The sequence below is a fragment of the Capra hircus genome, chromosome 5, assembly GCF_001704415.2.
Source record: "Capra hircus breed San Clemente chromosome 5, ASM170441v1, whole genome shotgun sequence".
Taxonomy (NCBI): domain Eukaryota; kingdom Metazoa; phylum Chordata; class Mammalia; order Artiodactyla; family Bovidae; genus Capra; species Capra hircus.
The window spans coordinates 75271247-75290999 of NC_030812.1; positions in this window are offsets into that span (position 1 = coordinate 75271247).

The window sequence follows — 19753 nt, forward strand, 5'->3', positions numbered from 1 at the left end:
GTTGAATAAGCAGGGTGACAATATACAGCCTTGACGTACTCCTTTTCCTATTTGGAACCAGTCTGTTGTTCCATGTCCTGTTCCAACTGTTGCTTCCTGACCTGCATACAGATTTCTCAAGAGGCAGGTCAGGTGGTCTCATATTCCCATCTCTTTCAGAATTTTCCACGGTTTGTTGTGATTCACACAGTCAAAGGCTTTGGCATAGTCAATAAAGCAGAAGTAGATGTTTTTCTGGAACTCTCTTGCTTTTTCCATGATCCAGTGGATGTTGGCAATTTGATCTCTGGCTCCTCTGCCTTTTCTAAAACCAGCTTGAACATCTGGAAGTTCACAGTTCACGGTTCATGTATTGCTGAAGCCTGGCTTGGAGAATTTTGAGCATTACTTTACTAGCATGTGAGATGAGTGCAATTGTGTGGTAGTTTGAGCATTCTTTGGCATTGCCTTTCTTTGGGATTGGAATGAAAACTGACCTTTTCCAGTCCTGTGGCCACTGCTGAGTTTTCCAAATGCGCTGGCATATTGAGTGAAGCACTTTCACAGCATCATCTTTCAGGATTTGAAATAGCTTAATTGGAATTCCATCACCTCCACTAGCTTTATTCGTAGTGATGCTTTCTAAGGCCCACTTGACTTCACATTCCAGGATGTCTGGCTCTAGATGAGTGATCACTCCATCATGATTATCTGGGTCATGAAGACCTTTTTGTACAGTTCTTCTGTGCATTCTTGCCACCTCTTCTTAATATCTTCTGCTTCTGTTAGATCTAAATAATTTTCTCCTTTATTGAGCCCATCTTTGCCTGAAATATTCCCTTGGTATCTCTAATTTTCTTGAAGAGATCTCTAGTCTTGCCCATTCTATTATTTTCCTCTATCTTTGCACTGATCACTGAGGAAGGCTTTGTTATCTCTCCTTGCTATTCTTTGGAACTCTGCATTCAAATGAGTATATCTTTCCTTTTCTCCTTTGCTTTTCACTTCCCTTCTTTTCACAGCTATTTTTAAGGCCTCCTCAAACAGACATTTTGCTTTCTTGCATTTCTATTTCTTGGGGATGGTTTCAATCCCTGTCTCCTGTACAATATTACAAACCTCTGTCCATAGTTCTTCAGGCACTCTGTGTATCACATCTAGTCCCTTGAATCTATTTCTCAGTTCCATTGTATAATTGTAAAGGATTTGATTAAGGTCATGCCTGATTTGTCTAGTGGTTTTCCCCACTTTCTTCAATTTAAGTCTGAATTTGGTAATAAAGAGTTCATGATCGGAGCTACAGTCAGCTGCTGGTCTTGTTTTTGCTGACTGTATAGAGCTTCTCCATCTTTGACTGCAAAGAATATAATCAATCTGATTTCGGTGTTGACCATCTGGTGATGTCCATATGTAGAGTCATGTCTTGTGTTGTTGGAAGAGTGTATTTACTATGACCAGTGCATTTTCTTGGCAAAACTCTATTAGTCTTTGCCCTGCTTCATTCTGTATTCCAAGGCCAAATTTGCCTGTTACTCCAGGTATTTCTTGACTTCGTACTTTTGCATTCCAGTCCCCTATAATGAAAAGGACATCTTTTTTGGGTGTTAGTTCTAAAAGGTCTTGGAGGTCTTCATAGAACCGTTCAACTTCAGCTTCTTCAGTGTTATTGGTTGGGGCATAGACTTGGATTACTGTGATATTGAATGGGTTGCCTTGGAAACGAACAGAGATCATTCTGTCATTTTGAGATTGCATCCAAGTACTGCATTTCGGACTCTTGTTGACCATGATGGCTACTCCATTTCTTCTAAGGGATTCTTGCCCGTGGTAGTAGATATAATGGTCATCTGAGTTAAATTCACCCATTCCAGTCCATTTTAGTTCACTGATTCCTTGAATGTTGATGTTCACTCTTGCCATCTCCTGTTTGACCACTTCCAATTTGCCTTGATTCATGGACATTCCAGGTTCCTATGCAATATTGCTCTTTACAGCATTGGACCTTGCTTTTATCACCAGTCACATCCACAGCTGTGTATTGTTTTTACTTTGGCTCCATCCCTTCATTCTTTCTGGAATTATTTCTCCACTCATCTAAGTAGCGTGTTGGCACCTACTGACCTTGGAATTTCCTCTTTCAGTATCCTATCATTTTGCCTTTTCATACTGTTCATGGGGTTCTCAAGGCAAGAATGCTGAAGTGGTTTGCCATTCCCTTCTCCAGTGGACCACATTCTGTCAGACGTCTCCACCATGACCCACGCGGCTTGGGTTGCCCCACAGGCATGACTTAGTTTCATTGAGTTAGACAAGGCTGTGGTCCTAGTGTGATTAGATTGACTAGTTTTCTGTGAGTATGGTTTATTCTCATTTAGCATAAAAATGGAGACCAAATTTTTGCCTACAATGTCAATTTAATTCTTAGAGCAGCCAGAAGGACCTAGAAGGGTAGAAAAAAATTTCCTTCCTCTCCAGCACCCCACTAACCACTGTCTTCAGAATGCATTTCCATTATTCTGATTCACAGCTTCACTAGTTCTTACTGACACAGACACCTTCTAGCCGGCCCTTCAATACAGGAGTCTTTCCTACCCCAGCCAGCAGACACATTGCTGCAACATTTTCTTAATACAGTTATTTGTGCATGCTATTCCTTTACTTTTTAAGTCTTAACTTCTAAGTCTGGCTTTCTAAATTCCCCACAATCTAGCCCCAAACTATCATTCCAGTTCTATTTTCCACCTTCAGTTAGTTAGATATTCAGTTAATTAGATATTCCAGCCAAATTAATTCTGTCTTTGCTAGTGTTGTAGCCACGCGTTCTGGGGAACAAACTCACTCAGAAGGACAGTGCAGATAGTGGAGTGTAGCTGATTACACCGGCAGACCCAAGGCAGTCTCCTCTTAGCCAAGGACCCTGACCAGTTTTTGTAAAAATCTTATATACCCTAAGTGTACGTGCCCAAACCCACCTCCCCAAATCCCCTGAAACTAGTCTGAACAAAGGAAACAAAAAAAGATGCAATCAAAGCTAACCCATAATTCATATGCTTTAAGCCTAGGTAGTTAACAGTGGACAATTATCAATAGGCCTGTGGTCATATCCCAATAAACATAATAGAATTTATAATTCTATTCATTTACACAAATAATTAGGATTTTTTTTTAGGCTACGGAGAGTCTAAGTACGAGCCCTGAGGCTCTTCCATCCTGGGGTTTGGTTTTCCAATTGGTATGTCGTTTCCATAGATACTGGGCATATAGCTCAAAGTCCACAGTCCAGCCCAAGATGGAGTCCTGATTTCAAGATGGAGCCTTTTCTGTCAGTTTCCTCCTTCACTAGGAGTCTCTATAATTCCTTGATTTTATTAACTTTTCATTTCCAATGCATAGGAAGATGCCACCCACACAATCTATACCTAAAAATCCCATATTTTTCCTGATCCCCTTTTTAAGTGATCTTTTTCTCACTTGAACCACAACCTATATATATTTTTAATTTTATTTGTATTACTCAGCTTCATCTTTACCTGTTTTACAGGTTTCTAGTCAATTTGAAATTCCTTAAAAAAGGAACATGGCTTCCCAGGTTGGTGCTAGTGGCAAAAAAAATCTGCCTGCAATGCAGGAGACGTAGAGACTTGGGTTCAATCCCTGAGTCAGGAAGATCCCCTGGAGGAGGGCATGGGAACTCACTCCAGTATTCTTGCCTGGAGAATGCCATGGACAGAGGAGTCTGGCAGGCCACAGTCCATTGGGTTGCAGAGTCAGACATGACTGAGTGACTTAGCTACAAAGAAGGAACATGTTTTGATTTTCTTAGTGTTACCTTCAACACACAACCCTAGAAAAAAAGCAGTAAAAAATAGGAATAGAAAAAAAACTCCCCAGATGATATCACTACAAATGTCTCATATCAAATTAGAAGTAAATTTGGAGAGTCTGGTTATGTTTTAGGTAAAAATAATTCAGTTTAGGATAGGCTTCTTAAATTTGTGAAAGTTTCTCAGTCATGTTCAACTCTTTGCGACCCCATGGACTATACATTCCATGGAATTCTCCAGGCCAGAATAGTGAAGTGAGTAGCCGTTCCCTTCTCAAGGAGATCTTCCCAACTTGGGGATCTTCCCAACTTAGGGATCAAAACCAGGTCTCCCCTACTGCAGGTGGATTCTTTACCATCTGAGCCACCAGGGAAGCCCATGAGCAGTTTGAAATATGACAGAGAAAGCTAGTAGGTAAATAATAGAAAAATATTTGTGTATGTCAATTATTTAATTACTCAGTATGCTTTAAATGTCTACTGATATCCTCAAATTATTTTAGATGCAGGAAGAAGTTCTAAAAAGGGGGAAATACTTGGGCAAGTATGTTCAGAACCTCATCTTAAGTAACTGTATCATGAAGTTTCCTCCAAGAATAAAAAAGATCAGCAAAACCATCTTCCCATGTTTATAAAGCTGCCTTTTAATTCAGAAGCCTCCTGGAGTTGAAATGTAGTAATACAAAAGCACTGAGAAACTGAACTCAAGTCATCTTGGAATATTTGGGCAAATAAAAAAATATTTTTAGTAGTTTCTTCATCTTAGGGATGTAAAAATGCAAACTACATCTTAGTAGTAGGAAGGAGACTCTAGACTTGCAAATAAAAAATGAGCAATTAGACAATAAGAAGAGGAAAAGGCAAATAAAAAAATGAAATTATAAAACTTTTAAATGTCAGTTGTATAAAGAATCATGGTTTGAAATCTTAACAGATGTAAGTGATTTTGATCATCTAAAAAGTAAGATAGATAATTGGAAAGAACACCAAAATAACAAATGCTACCTGGACAAAATAATTACTGTAACTGTTTAAAGTTTTAATAAAATCACTTTAGCTGATCAGAATGTATTCAGGATATACAGTTGTATTCTTCTTTCAAAAAATAACGATACATCTCAAACATTCTGGATTTTTTTTCTTGGAAATGTAATATAACTATCTCTGAATGGCTTAAGTATTTGAAACTGAAATAAAATTTTATGAATCTATACGTGAGCTCTCCTTTAGAAGTACAAACTTTAAAAAAAAAATAATTAGGGTCAAAATATCCCCATGGCATAAATAAGACATTGTGTGTTTTTTATACATATACCTGGAATACAGTAAGAGGCATACAGTAATAAATTATTAAGAGAAAATAAATGAGGACTAACCCACTCCAATACTCTTGCCTGGAAAATCCCATGGACAGAGAAGCCTGGTAGGCTGCAGTCCATGGGGTTGCTGAGTCGGGCACGACTGAGCGACTTCACTTTCAGCTTTCACTTTCATACACTGGAGAAGGAAATGGCAACCCACTCCAGTGTTCTTGCCTGGAGAATCCCAGGGATGGGGCAGCCTGGTGGGTTGCCATCTATGGGGTCGCACAGAGTCGGACACGACTGAAGTGACTGAGCAGCAGCAGCAGCAGCAGAAAGCATGATAGGAACCCTTTTTTATACTCCAGCCTCATTATTTACTACTCCTTTAAAATATACTTACAGTCTACCCACATTTAACCACTCACATTGTTGTAACATTCACATTTTCCTATATAGTTAAGTCTCTGCTCCTACTAATTCGTCTTTCTCATGTGATATTTCCAAGTTACCCACATAATAAGCTTTACTCTTCCAAACTGAATTATATGATCAAAAGATCAATCCAAGGTAAAGATTTAACAATTGTAAATATATATGCCCCAGCATAGGAGCAGCCCAACATATAAGGCAAATGTTAACAGTCATAAAAAAAGAAATCAACAGTAGCACAATAATAGTAGGGAAATTTAACACTCCACTTACAGTCTCAGAGGGTAAAGAGTATGCCTGCAATGCGGGAGACCTGATTTCAATCTCTGGGTCAGGAAAATCCCCTGGAGAAGAAAATGGCAACCTACTCCAGTATTCTTGCCTGGAAAATCCCATAGACAGAGGAGCTTGGTGGGCTACAGTCCCTAAGATCACAAAGAGTTGGACACAACTAAGCAACTTCACTTTCCCTTACATCAAATGACATATCATCCAGAAAAAGTCAATAAGAAACACAGGAATTTAATAATAACATTAGACCAAATGGTCTTATTTATACAGCATTTTATCTGAAAGCAGCAAGGATACACATTCTTTGTAAGTGCACATGGAACATTCTCTAGGGTAGATCACATGCTAGACCATAAAACAAGACTAAGAAAATTGAATTCATATTAAACACCCTTTCCGACCAATATGTTAATGAGATTAGAAATCAACTATAAGGGCTTCTCTGGTGCTAAAGAATCTGCCTGCCAATGCAAGAGGAATGGGTTTGATCCCTGATCCAGAAAGGTCCCACATACCATGGAGCAGCTAAGTTCATTGGACTTAAAGGAGACAAAAGCAGTCAATTCTAAATGAAATCAGTCCTGAATATTCATTGGAAGGACTGATGGTGAAGCTGAAGCTCCAATACTTTGGCCACCTGATGCAAAAAAAAAAAAAAAAAACTGACTTATTGGAAAAGACTCTGATGCTGGGAAAGATTGAAGGTAGGAGGAGAAGGGTATGACAGAGGATGAGATGGTTGGATGGCACCACTAACTCGATGGATATGAGTGTGAGCAAGCCCTGGGAGTTGGCGATATACAGGGAAGTCTGGCTTGCTGCAGTCCATGGTTTTGCAAAGAGTCAGACATTACCGAACCTCTGAACTGAACTGAAGATATACATAGTGAAACTGAATTTCAGTGTTAAAGTGGGAGTCATATAAATATACAAAGAGAAGAAACAGTTCATCAAATAAGGGAAATTAATTTAATTTTATAAATTTCATATGCAAAAGAACAAGAAAACAGTATATCCAGAATTTGAAGGAAGAAATACATTTCAGAAATAGAGGAAACAACCAACTAAATTGTTATTAACATTTCAAAGCAACAGAAAAGTAATCAAAATATACAAAAGCTTGTCAACTATATGTCCTATGTACCTTCGTGAAAAATCTACTTGACTAGATAATCTATCTAGCAAAAGATTGAAACTGTGGGAAGAAAATCCTGGTGGTAAATATTAATTTTGAAAAACATAATTACTCAAAATTCAACATCCATTTATGATAAAAACTCTCCAGAAAGCAGGAGTAGGAGGAACATACCTCAACATAATAAAAGCTATATATAACAAACCCACAGCAAACATTATCCTCAATGGTGAAAAATTGAAAGCATTTCCCCTAAAGTCAGGAACAAGACAAGGGTGTCCACTTTCACCACTACTATTCAACATAGTTCTGGAAGTTTTGGCCACAGCAATCAGAGCAGAAAAAGAAATAAAAGGAATCCAAATTGGAAAAGAAGAAGTAAAATCTCACTGTTTGCAGATGACATGATCCTCTACATAGAAAACCCTAAAGACTCCACCACAAAATTACTAGAGCTAATCAATGAATATAGTAAAGTTGCAGGATATAAAATCAACACACAGAAATCGCTTGCATTCCTATACACTAATAATGAGAAAGTAGAAAAAGAAATTAAGGAAACAATTCCATTCACCATTGCAATGAAAAGAATAAAATACTTAGGAATATATCTACCTAAAGAAACTAAAGACCTGTATATAGAAAACTATAAAACATTGGTGAAAGAAATCAAAGAGGACACTAATGGACGGAGAAATACACCATGTTCATGGATCAGAAGAATCATTATAGTGAAAACTATACAACTCCTAGAGGAGAACATAGGCAAAACACTCTCCGACATAAATCACAGCAGGAGCCTCTATGATCCACCTCCCAGAATACTGAAAATAACAGAAAAAATAAACAAATGGGATCTAATTAAAATTAAAAGCTTCTGCACAACAAAGGAAACTATAAGCAAGGTGAAAAGACAGCCTTCAGAATGGGAAAAATAATAGCAAATGAAGAAACTTACAAACAACTAGTCTCAGAAATATACAAGCAACTCCTGCAGCTCAATTCCAGAAAAATAAATGATCCAATCAAAAAATGAGCCAAAGAACGAAATAGACATTTTTCCAAAGAAGACATACGGATGGATAACAAACACATGAAAAGATGCTCAACATCACTCATTATCAGAGAAATGCAAATCAAGACCACAATGAGGTACCATTTCACACCAGTCAGAATGGCTGTGATCCAAAAGTCTACAAGCAATAATTGCTGGAGAGGGTGTGGAGAAAAGGGAACCCTCCTACACGGTTGGTGGGAATGCAAACTAGTACAGCCACTATGGAGAACAGTGTGGAGATTCCTTTAAAAACTGCAAATAGAACTACCTTATGACCCAGCAATCCCATTGCTGGGCATACACACCGAGGAAACCAGAATTGAAAGAGACACATGTACCCCAATGTTCATTGCAACACTGTTTATAATAGCTAAGACATGGAAGCAACCTAGATGTCCATCAGCAGACGAATGGATAAGAACTCTGTGGTACATATACACAATGGAGTATTACTCAGCCATTAAAAAGAATACATTTGAATCAGTTCTAATGAGGTGGATGAAACTGGAGCCTATTATACAGAGTGAAGTAAGTCAGAAAGAAAAACACCAATACAGCATGCTAACACATATATATGGAATTTAGAAAGATGGTAATGATAACCCTGTATGTGAGACAGCAAAAGAGACACAGATGTATAGAACAGACTCTTGGACTCTGTGGGAGAGGGAGAGGGTCAGATGATTTGGAGAATGGCATTGAAACATGTATACTATCATGTAAGAAATGAATCACCAGTCTAGGTTTGATACAGGATATAGGATGCTTGGGGCTGGTACACTGGGATGACCCAGAGAGATAATATGGGGAGGGAGGTGGGAGGGGTTTCAGGATTGGGAACTCATGTACACCCGTGGTGGATTCATGTCAATGTATGACAAAACCAATACAGTATTGTAAAGTAAAATTAAAAAAAAAAATTTTTAACCTAATTATTGCTGTTTAAAATTTTAAATCATGTTTACAAACGTTTTTATGATTTTAACTCAACAGCAAACCATATAATGAAATAATTGATCACTGTTAATAATTTAGTTATAATATACCAAGGAAAATGTCCCAGACTAGTCACCATAACTGAAAGATAAAAAGAAAGAGGGTGGTAAAATTGTACAATTTTTTTCACCATTTTTAGATGACATGAATTACATAGGTGCTAAATATGTTTTTTAAAACTTTAGAAAATAAATCAAAAATGTAATTATAATCAATTAATTTTAATACTTCTTTAGTTCTTATCATAATAGATTTAGAAATCTTACCATGATAGACTGAGAAATTTTATCGTGATAGATTGAGATTCAAGAAGGATGCAATATTTCTAATTATAATATTTAATATAATTAATAGAGTTGCTACAAAAATTTATAGAATGTAGAGGCTTTACCATTTTATAAGTTCCTGTGAACTCACAAAGAAAATCTCAATAAATTTTTGAAAATAGGAAAGCATAATCTCTGAATGCAATTTAGTGAAAACAGATATACCTAACAAAAGTAAAAAATAAAACAATAACTTTAATTTACCAATTTTCAGATCAAGAAGAAAATTTTTAAAATCTGAAATTATAGAATGTTTGAAAATAAGGTTGAGGAAAGGAAAGAAGGAAAGAAGATAAATCAAACGAAAGAAGATAAATAATTTAGCATTCAGTATAGGATGCTGAACTAATATGTCCTAAGAAAGTGAAAGCAATAAACCAATAAGATAAAAGCACTGATTAACAAATTAGAGAAACAGTAGAATTGATATCACTAGGAGATCTAAGCAATAGTAACAATACCTTTTTTAATAGGTAACTTTCACTTGGCTTGGTCAAGGGGGTAGATGGGAAAAAGTTAAAGCACAAGTAAATAAATTTAAGTGTGAGAACAAGGGATAATCCACCAGGATAGAAATGATAGCGCTTCAAGAAAATTGTGTTCAAAATTCTATGCTAGTAAATATAAAATGTTCCTTGAATGGATGATTTTGTCAAGACATATGTTCTCCATATTAACTCCTAAAGGGAAAGAAAATATAAATACCCAATAGTCTTAAAGGAAATTAGACATTTGTCAAAGAACCACTACCTTCATCTCCATCAACGATTTTTAAAAACAAGGACTTTGCATGTCTACAGTTTTCTGGCAGCAATATTTATTATCCATAAGATTGGAAAATTACATCCAGCCATCTCATTACTTTGGAATGTATTTTGCCTGGTTTAGATATTTTAATTGGCTTTAAATAATTATTTATTTTTATTAACATCCTCTTTCTATATGAAATTCAATGTCTGGTTTTAAATTGATTCTAACAATTATAAAATCCGCAATCACCTTTCTAAAGAGAATCTTGTAATTCAATTCCTTCTATCTCCAAGTTAGGAAATACATTTAGTTTTCTTTATTATGGTCATCCAGGAAGCTAGTGGTAGAACAAGCACTAGAAAGAAATGGTTAACTCCCCAGAATAGAAAAACTAAGAAAACGTTCCTTTGCTAGGTGTTGGATGGAGGGAAAATTGCTATTATATGTATTTCCCAGACTTTATTCCTATTAAGTACTTTAGCCTTAGTTAACAGTGCTTTAAGGATCTTATCACTTACATATATACTTTGTTTATATCAGAATAAGGAAGCAAATTTGTTAAACTATCTTGAAAACTTCTTGAGTTAATAAAAATGTATTCTGAGGAGACCGCAGTCAACACTAGAGCCTAGGGTAACAGATGTCTCACAAATTGCAACGCTTTTGCAGATGTATAAGATTTTCTAAGTGGTCCCCAAAGATTACCAAGGACGTCACTGTTATGAGAAAAAATGGAATCATCAGTGCTTAGCCTGGGTGAGAAATAATGTCACATTCTGACATTACCAACCCCATTAAAGCTGTTGAAAAAAAGCAAGCTGGGAGATAACAGCTGTATTTCTAAATGATGAAAATGTTAAAGGTACTGCAGAGGTCTGTGGCAGTTATTTACTTTCATCACAGAGGTGAACTGATCAAGTAGGTTCATTTAATTGCAATTCTACAAAAAATAGGTCCTTTAAGAGAGCACCATGTGAATGAGGACTTATGCTGCTTCTCTTTTCTCTTCTGAAAAGTCTACATTTTAAGGCTGAGTTCAAAGTCTTGTGAAGGTAAGCCTTTGATTACATAATTAAATCAGTATGTATTAATCCACAGATTTGAAAGAACTTTAACAATGATTTGTATGTTCCATGGGGAATTTTTTCTCTGTTTTGTTTTGTTATATTCTTTTGCCCATAATTGTCCCTGCAACATATTGTATTCTTAATAAACATTCATTAAATTCTCTGATGGCACAGTATCACACCTTCTGTTAAATAACCACAAACTGCCGTATTGTTCTTTACATATACTAGAGATTTCTTCTATTTTGTTCATGTTCTACCTCTGCTTAGTAGGTCCCTATTCCCAAATTGCCTTTAAAGATTCAGTAAATAAGTACTCATTTTTGGTGTGTGCGGTGCTAAGTCACTTCAGTCGTGTCTGACTCTTTGTGACCCCATTGACTGTAGCCAAGAATACACAGAAGAACTGTACAAAAAAGGTCTTCATGACCCAGATAAACACGATGGTGTGATCACTCACCTAGAGCCAGACATCCTGGAATGTGAAGTCAAGTGGGCCTTAGAAGGCATCACTATGAACAAAGCTAGTGGAGGTGATGGAATTCCAGTTGAGCTGTTTCAAATCCTGAAAGACGATGCTGTGAAAGTGCTGCACTCAATATGCCAGCACATTTGGAAAACTCAGCAGTGGCCACAGGACTGGAAAAGGTCAGTTTTCATTCCAATCCCAAAGAAAGGCAATGCCAAAGAATGCTCTAACTACCACACAATTGCATTCATCTCACACACTAGTAAATGCACTCTTTGCATATAATTCATGATTATCTTGGTCAAGAAGATCTTTTTTGTACACTTCTTCTGTGTATTCTTGGCACCTCTTCGGAATATCTTCTGCTTCTGTTAGGTCCATATCATCTCTGTTCTTTATCGATCCCATCTTTGCATGAAATGTTCCTGTGGTATCTCTAATTTTCTTGAAGAGATCTCTAGTCTTTTCCATTCTGTTGTTTTCCTCTATTTCTTTGCATTGATCCCTGAGGAAGGCTTTCTTATCTTGCCTTGCTATTCTTTGGAACTCTGCATTCAGATGCTTATATCTTTCCTTTTCTCCGTTGCTTTTCACTTCCCTTCTTTTCACAGCTATTTGTAAGGCCTCCTCAGACAGCCATTTTGCTTTTTTGCACTTCTTTTCCATGGGGATGGTCTTGATCCCTGTCTCCTGTACAATGTCACGAACCTCCATCCATAGTTCATCAGGCACTCTATCTATCAGATCTAGTCCCTTAAATCTATTTCTCACTTCCACTGTATAATCGTAAGGGATTTAACTTAGATCACACCTGAATGATCTAGTGGTTTTCCCTACTTTCTTCAATTTAAGTCTGAATTTGACAATAAGGAGTTCTTGATCTGAGCCACAGTCAGCTCCCAGTCTTCTTTTTGTTGACTGTATAGAGTTTCTCCATTTTTGGCTGCAAAGAATATAATCAATCTGATTTTGGTGTTGAGCATCTGGTGATGTCCATGTGTAGAGTCTTCTCTTGTGTTGTTGGAAGAGGGTGTTTGCTATGACCAGTGTGTTCTCTTGGCGAAACTCTATTAGCCTTTGCCCTGTTTCATTTCGTATTCTGAGGCCAAGTTTGCCTGTTACTCCAGGTTTTTCTTGACTTCTTACTTTTGCACTTCAGTCCCCTATAATGAAAAGGACATCTTTTTTGATTGTTAGTTCTAAAAGGTCTTGGAGGTCTTCAGAGAAGTGTTCAACTTCAGCTTCTTCAGTGTTACTGTTTGGGTCACAGACTTGGATTACTGTAATATTGAATGGGTTGCCTTGGAAACGAACAGAGATCATTCTGTCGTTTTTGAGATTGTATCCAAGTACTGCATTTTGGACTTTTGTTGACCATGATGGCTACTCCATTTCTTCTAAGGGATTCCTGCCCACGGTAGTAGATATAATGGTCATCTGAGTTAAATTCACCCATTCCAGTCCATTTTAGTTTGCTGATTCCTAGAATGTTGACGTTTACTCTTGCCATCTCCTGTTTGACCACTTCCAATTTGCCTTGATTCACAGACCTAACATTCCAGGTTCCTATGCAATATTGCTCTTTACAGCATCGGACCTTGCTTCTATCACCAGTCACATCCACAGCTGGGTATTGTTTTTGCTTTGACTCCATCCCTTCATTTTTTATGGAGTTATTTCTCCACTGAATCCAGCAGCATATTGGGCACCTACCGAACCAGGGAGTTCCTCTTTCAGTATCCCATCTTTTTGCCTTTTCATACTGTTCATGGGGTTCTCAAGGCAAGAATACTGAAGTGGTTTGCCATTCCCTTCTCCAGTGGACCACATTCTGTCAGACCTCTCCACCGTGGCCCCACACAGCATGGCTTAGTTTCATTGAGTTAGACAAGATTGTGGTCCATGTGATTAGCTTGACTAGTTTTCTGTGATTGTGGTTTCAGTGTTTCTGCCCTCTGATGCCCTCTTGCAACACCTACCATCTTCTTGGGTTTCTCTTACCTTTCTCTTACCTTGGTTTTCTCTTACCTTGGGTTTCTCTTTCTCTTACCTTGGTATCTCTTCATGGCTGCTCCAGCAAAGTGCAGCTGCTGCTCCTTACCTTGGACAATGGATATCTCCTCACAGCCACCCCTCCTGAACTTGAATGTGGAGTAGCTCCTCTCGGCCCTCCTGCACCCGCGCAGCCACCTCTCCTTGGACGTGGGGTTGCTCCTCTCAGAAGCCACCCCTGGCCTCCGGTGGTGGGTGGTCACTCCTCCCAGCTACTGCCCCTGACCTCCGGCATGGGGTAGTTACTCTCAGCCACTCCTACTCCGTCGCAGCCTGGCACTCTTGTCCATCACCCCTGACCTCATACTGGGGTAGCTCCTCCCAGCCACCGCCCCTGACCTTGGACAAGGGGTAGCTCCTGTCCACCAGGCTTCTGCATGGTCCATTGCACCTGGTTTACATGACTTTTAATCCTTGGTTATAGTCAATGTATTAGGATGGACTACTATCTGGTTCTCAATTCTCAGATTTTGGAATTTGATTTGAAAAGTACTAATTGGCCTTATGAACTGGACTAGGCAGCTTAGACCCATCTGCAGGCTGATCCTGTGAAGTCAGGTATTAAAATAGGGAGAAATAAAAGGAATAGACACAGAGATGAAGGCAAAAAGAGAGCTATATCAGGGTTACTGGTTTCCTTGCCAGGTCTCTATCTTTTTATGGAGCCAGGCCTCATCTTCTGCCCCTTGGTTTTATGAGATATTACCTTCCAAATAAATAAATCCCACTATTTATTTATTCTTGTTGGAAGTGGTTTTTTCTTATCTGAAACTGAACATCTTGATTAAGTAACTCCTTGAGAAGTCTCTTAAAAGGATGAAATGAAACAAAAGGTTAAAATTACTGTTAAAATGATTGCTACCATGAATATGAGGAAAAGAGGTAGGGGGAGGATGGAAGGAGATAAAAAAACTGAAGAGTAAGGTAGTTCAAGGCCTTAGATTTAATAGAAATCCTGTAACGTGACTCTCTTAAAATGAAATCTCTATACTTTCAGATAATTACATTATCTTCCTTTGAATGTGGATGAAAGAATGGTAGAGATGTGGAAGTATAAGTTTAAGCAAGCAATTGACAATTCTGTCTTGTTCAAATCTGGCTTAAGCAGTAACTGTTATGCCAAGGCCATCATAAAATGTAATGAAACTTGGTGACAAATAGAAAACATGATAGGATAATATCTCAGATGACTCTGCTGAATCAAAAATAGAATTTTTGTAAACAGTTTGTTATTTTGAAGGAAAAATCACATAGCTCATGCTTCACTGCATGTTTGAAAGAAAAAGAAATGTATCTCCTCAACTAGTGGACCATATCAGACTAAAATAATCAATGTAAACAATGGATCAGAAAATCAAAACTGAGGAGGTAGGTATTTATCAGTCTGCCTCTACTCACGGCTGGTAAAGGTTCAGATTTTTACTTTGTTTGGTGAAAAAAAGGCTCTAACAAAACACAAATAAAATAACATTCATGAACAAAACAACCTTGCTAGATACTTAGAACAGTAAAAGAAAGCATGAGCTCATATCATTTTCTTCATAGAATGAAAGGATCACATTGGATAAGGACAGCTGAACAAGGGAGGGAGTTACACAGTTGGCGGTTACCTTCCTTTCTCTTTCTTTTATTCTTTTTTTTTCCATTTTTCTTTCATTTTCCCCTCCCTTAGCTTTTTTTCTATAATGTAAGTGAAAAATATGAGGCACCATCAATATGATGATATCTTAAACAGTGGCAAACTTTAAGGTTACTTCTTTTCCATATGGAAATCAAATAAGGAGCTAAAAATTTGGGGCATCTTAAGCTATTTGAATCATGTAACTAGATAGGTCTTTTAAAGATTCTTTTGTTCATTCTGCCTCATACAATCTGCTCTTAGGATGTAATAAATAGGTAATGTGGTTTTTATTTTCTTAAGGAATTCTTAATGGATTCAAGGGAAATTTTCTCAAAGAGCTTAAGGATCTTCCTTAAAGAAACAAGATTCATAAATTCTTTTAAAAATTCTGGAGAAATTTTCATAATTAATCATCTTTATAAAGAATCATAGGGGAAATTTTTAAGGTATTTTTATCATTTCATTTTCTCAAAGAAAATAATTAAAGAATTCCAGGGAAATTATTTTCTTTGAGAATGATAAGGAAAGACTTAAAAATCTGCTTAGAAGGGTATTTTGGTCAGAAACATCTTCTTTATAATTAACCCCCATATTTCTTGCTGTCATCAAAGCACATGTTTTTAATACTAAGACTGTATTTTAAGTGTAGCAAGTCAGTCTTTAATTGCCAATGCTATTGTGGGGAACCAGAGCCTTAGATAACCCCAAATATTAGAAACCCTTGCACCTAAACTCTTGTTTTTGCAGTATTATTTTGCACTGGGTTGACCAGAAAGTTCATTCAGGTTTTCCTGTATCATTTTATAGAAAAATCCAAACAAAATTTTTAGTCAACCCAATATTTCACTTAGATAAAGTTGATACTGATAACTTGTCTAGAATACTTTAGACAAACTATCAAATCCTGCTATGAAAACTCAGCTTAGAGGGTCAGGAATTTTGCTTATATAGCTCTCCAGACCTAGAATCTTCCCTTGTTTCATCCTTTCAGTGGTAGATATAAAAACAGACTTTCCCCCTGAATATTTAGTTACATGTCTTCCTTGGTTGGGACGAAAAGTTAATACTTTTAGTTTAAAACGTCTTGCTCAGCACTTGGAAAACTGGAAGAAAAAACGAATAGAATGAATCTTAATAGATGTACACACAGGAATCAGCAATTTAAAGTTGAAATATCATGGAAAATAGCTACATATTACCTTTACAACATTTGCTTTTTAGGCCATATAATGCCAAATTTTTTATCTTTATTCATTGTTCCTAAACAGGAAAGACTCAAACTGAACATGGCTTTCAAATGAAGACCTTGTCAGTATAAAGAATAAAGGTAATTACTTTTAAACTATAATATGTATAATTCTGCTAAATAAAAAAGCATCTTAAGGCTTTTAGGAATTATTGATCTATATTTTTTACATTTAAGTGAAGAAATCTTTCTAGCATTATTTGTCTATATTCAACTTAACATTAAGTTAGGGCATGTATGCATGCTCAGTCGTGTCCAGCTCTTTGCAACCCCAAGGACTTTTCATTTTAGAGGACTGGAATGCAAAAGTAGGAAGTCAAGAAATACCTGGAGTAACAAGCAAATTTGGCCTTGAAGTACAGAATGATGCAGGGAAAAGGCTAATAGAGTTCTGCCAAGAGAACGCACTGGTCATAGCAAACACCTTCTTCCAAAAACAACACAAGAGAAGACTCTACACGTGGACATCACCAGATGGTCAACACTGAAATCAGATTGATTATATCTTTGCAGCCAAAGATGGAGAAACTCTATACAGTCAACAAAAACAAGACCAGGAGCTGACTGTGGCTCAGATCATGAACTCCTTGTTGCCAAATTGAGACTGAAATTGAAGAAAGTATAGAAAACCAATGAACCATTCAGGTATGACCTAAATCAAATTCCTTATGACTATACAGTGGAAATGAAAAATAGATTTAAGGGCCTAGATCTGAGAGATAGAGTGCCTGATGAACTATGGACGGAGGTATGTGACACTGTACAGGAGACAGGAATCAAGACCATCCCCAAGAAAAAGAAATGCAAAAAAGCAAAATGGCTGTCTGAGGAGGCCTTACAAATAGCTGTGAAAAGAAGGGAGGTGAAAAGCAAAGGAGAAAAGGAAAGATATACTCATTTGAATGCAGAGTTCCAAAGAATAGCAAGAAGAGATAAGGAAGCCTTCCTCAGCAATCAATGCAAAGAAATAGAGGAAAACAACACAATGGGAAAGACTAGAGATCTCTTCAAAAAAATTAGAGATACCAAGGGAACATTTCATGTAAGATGGGCTCGATAAAGGACAAAAATGGTACGGACCTAACAGAAGCAGAAGATATTAAGAAGAGGAGGCAAGAATACACAGAAGAACTGTACAAAGAAGATCTTCATGACCAAAATAATCATGATGGTGTGATCACTCACCTAGAGCCAGACATCCTGGAATGTGAAATCAAGTGGGCCTTAGAAGGCATCACTATGAACAAAGCTAGTGGAGGTGATGGAATTCCAGTTGAGCTGTTTCAAATCCTGAAAGACAATGCTGTGAAAGTGCTGCACTCAATATGCCAGCAAGTTTGGAAAACTCAGCAGTGATTACAGGACTGGAAAGGGTCAGTTTTCATTCCAATTCCAAAGAAAGGCAATGCCAAAGAATGCTCAAACTACCGAACAGTTGTACTCATCTCACAATTTTAAGTAATACTTAAAATTCTCCAAGCCAGGCTTCAGCAATACATGAACCGTGAACTTCCAGATGTTCAAGCTGGTTTTAGAAAAGGCAGAGGAACCAGAGATCAAATTGCCAACATTTTCTGGATCATCAAAAAAAAAGAGAGTTCCAGAAAAACATCTAGTTCTGCTTTATTGACTATGCCAAAGCCTTTGACTATGTGGATCACAATAAACTGTGGAAAATTTTGAAAGAGATGGGAATACCAGACCATCTGACCTGCCTCTTGTGAAACCTGTACACAGGTCAGGAAGCAACAGTTAGAACTGAACATGGAACAACAGACTGGTTCCAAATAGGAAAAGGAGTATATCAAGGCTGTATATTGTCAGCCTGCTTATTTAATTTCTATGCAGAGTACATCATGAGAAATGCTGGGCTTGAGGAAGCACGAGCTGAAATCAAGGGTGCCGGGAGAAATATCAATAACCTCAGATATGCAGATGACACCACCCTTATGGCAGAAAGTGAAGAAGAACTAAAGAGCCTCTTGATGAAAGTGAAAGAGGAGAGTGAAAAAGTTGGCTTAAAGCTCAACATTAAGAAAACTAAGATCATGGCATCCAGTCCCATCACTTCATGTCAAATAGATGGGGAAACAGTGGAAACAGTGGCTGACTTTATTTTTCTGGTCTTCAAGATTGCTGTAGATGGTGATTGCAGCCATGAAATTAAAAGACGCTTACTCCTTGGACTTCCCTGGTGGCTCAGATGGAAAAGCATCTATCTACAATGTGAGAGACCTGGGTTCAATCCCTGGATTGGGAAGATTCCCTGGAGAAAGAAATGGCAACCCATTCCAGTACTCTTGCCTTGAAAATCCCATGGACGGAGGAGCTTGGGGCAGGCTACTATCCATGGGATCGCAAAGAGTCGGGCACGACTGAGCGACTTCACTTTCACTTTCACTTTACTCCTTGGAAGGAAAGTTATGACCAGCCTAGACAGCATATTAAAAAGCAGAGACAATACTTTGTCAACTATGTCCATCTAGTCAAGGCTATAGTTTTTCCAGTGGTCATGTATGGGTTTGAGAGTTGGACTATAAAGAATGCTGAGCACCAAAGAATTAATACTTTTGAACTGTGGTGTTGGAGAAGACTCTTGAGAGTCCCTTGGACTGCAAGGAGATCCAACCAGTCCATCCTAAAGGAGATCAGTCCTGTGTATTCGTTGGAAGCACTGATGTTGAAGCTGAAACTCCAATACTTTGGCCACCTGATGTGAAGAGCTGACTCATTTGAAAAGACCATGATGCTGGGAAAGATTGAAGGCAGGAGGAGAAGGGGCAACAGAGAATGAGATGGTTGGATGGCATATCCGACTTGACGGACATGGGTTTGGGTAGACTCCAGGAGTTGGTCATGGACAGGGAGGACTGGCATGCTGTGGTTCATGGGGTCGCAAAGAGTCGGTCACGACTGAGCAACTGAAATGAACTGAACTGAACTGGACTCTAGTCCTCCAGGCTTTTTTGTCCATGTAATTTTCCAGGCAAGAATACTGCAGTGGGTTACCATTTACTACTCCAGGGTATCTTCCCAACCCAGAGGCTGAACCCACGTCTCTTGTGTCTCCTACATTGGCAGGCAGATTCTTTACCTCTCTGTCACCTGGGAAGCCATTAAGTTAAGCATATAGTAGACATTTTAGAAGTTTTGGGCTATTGTACTTTTTCCACAACATCATTTATATTGTAAAGAATATGATTCTACA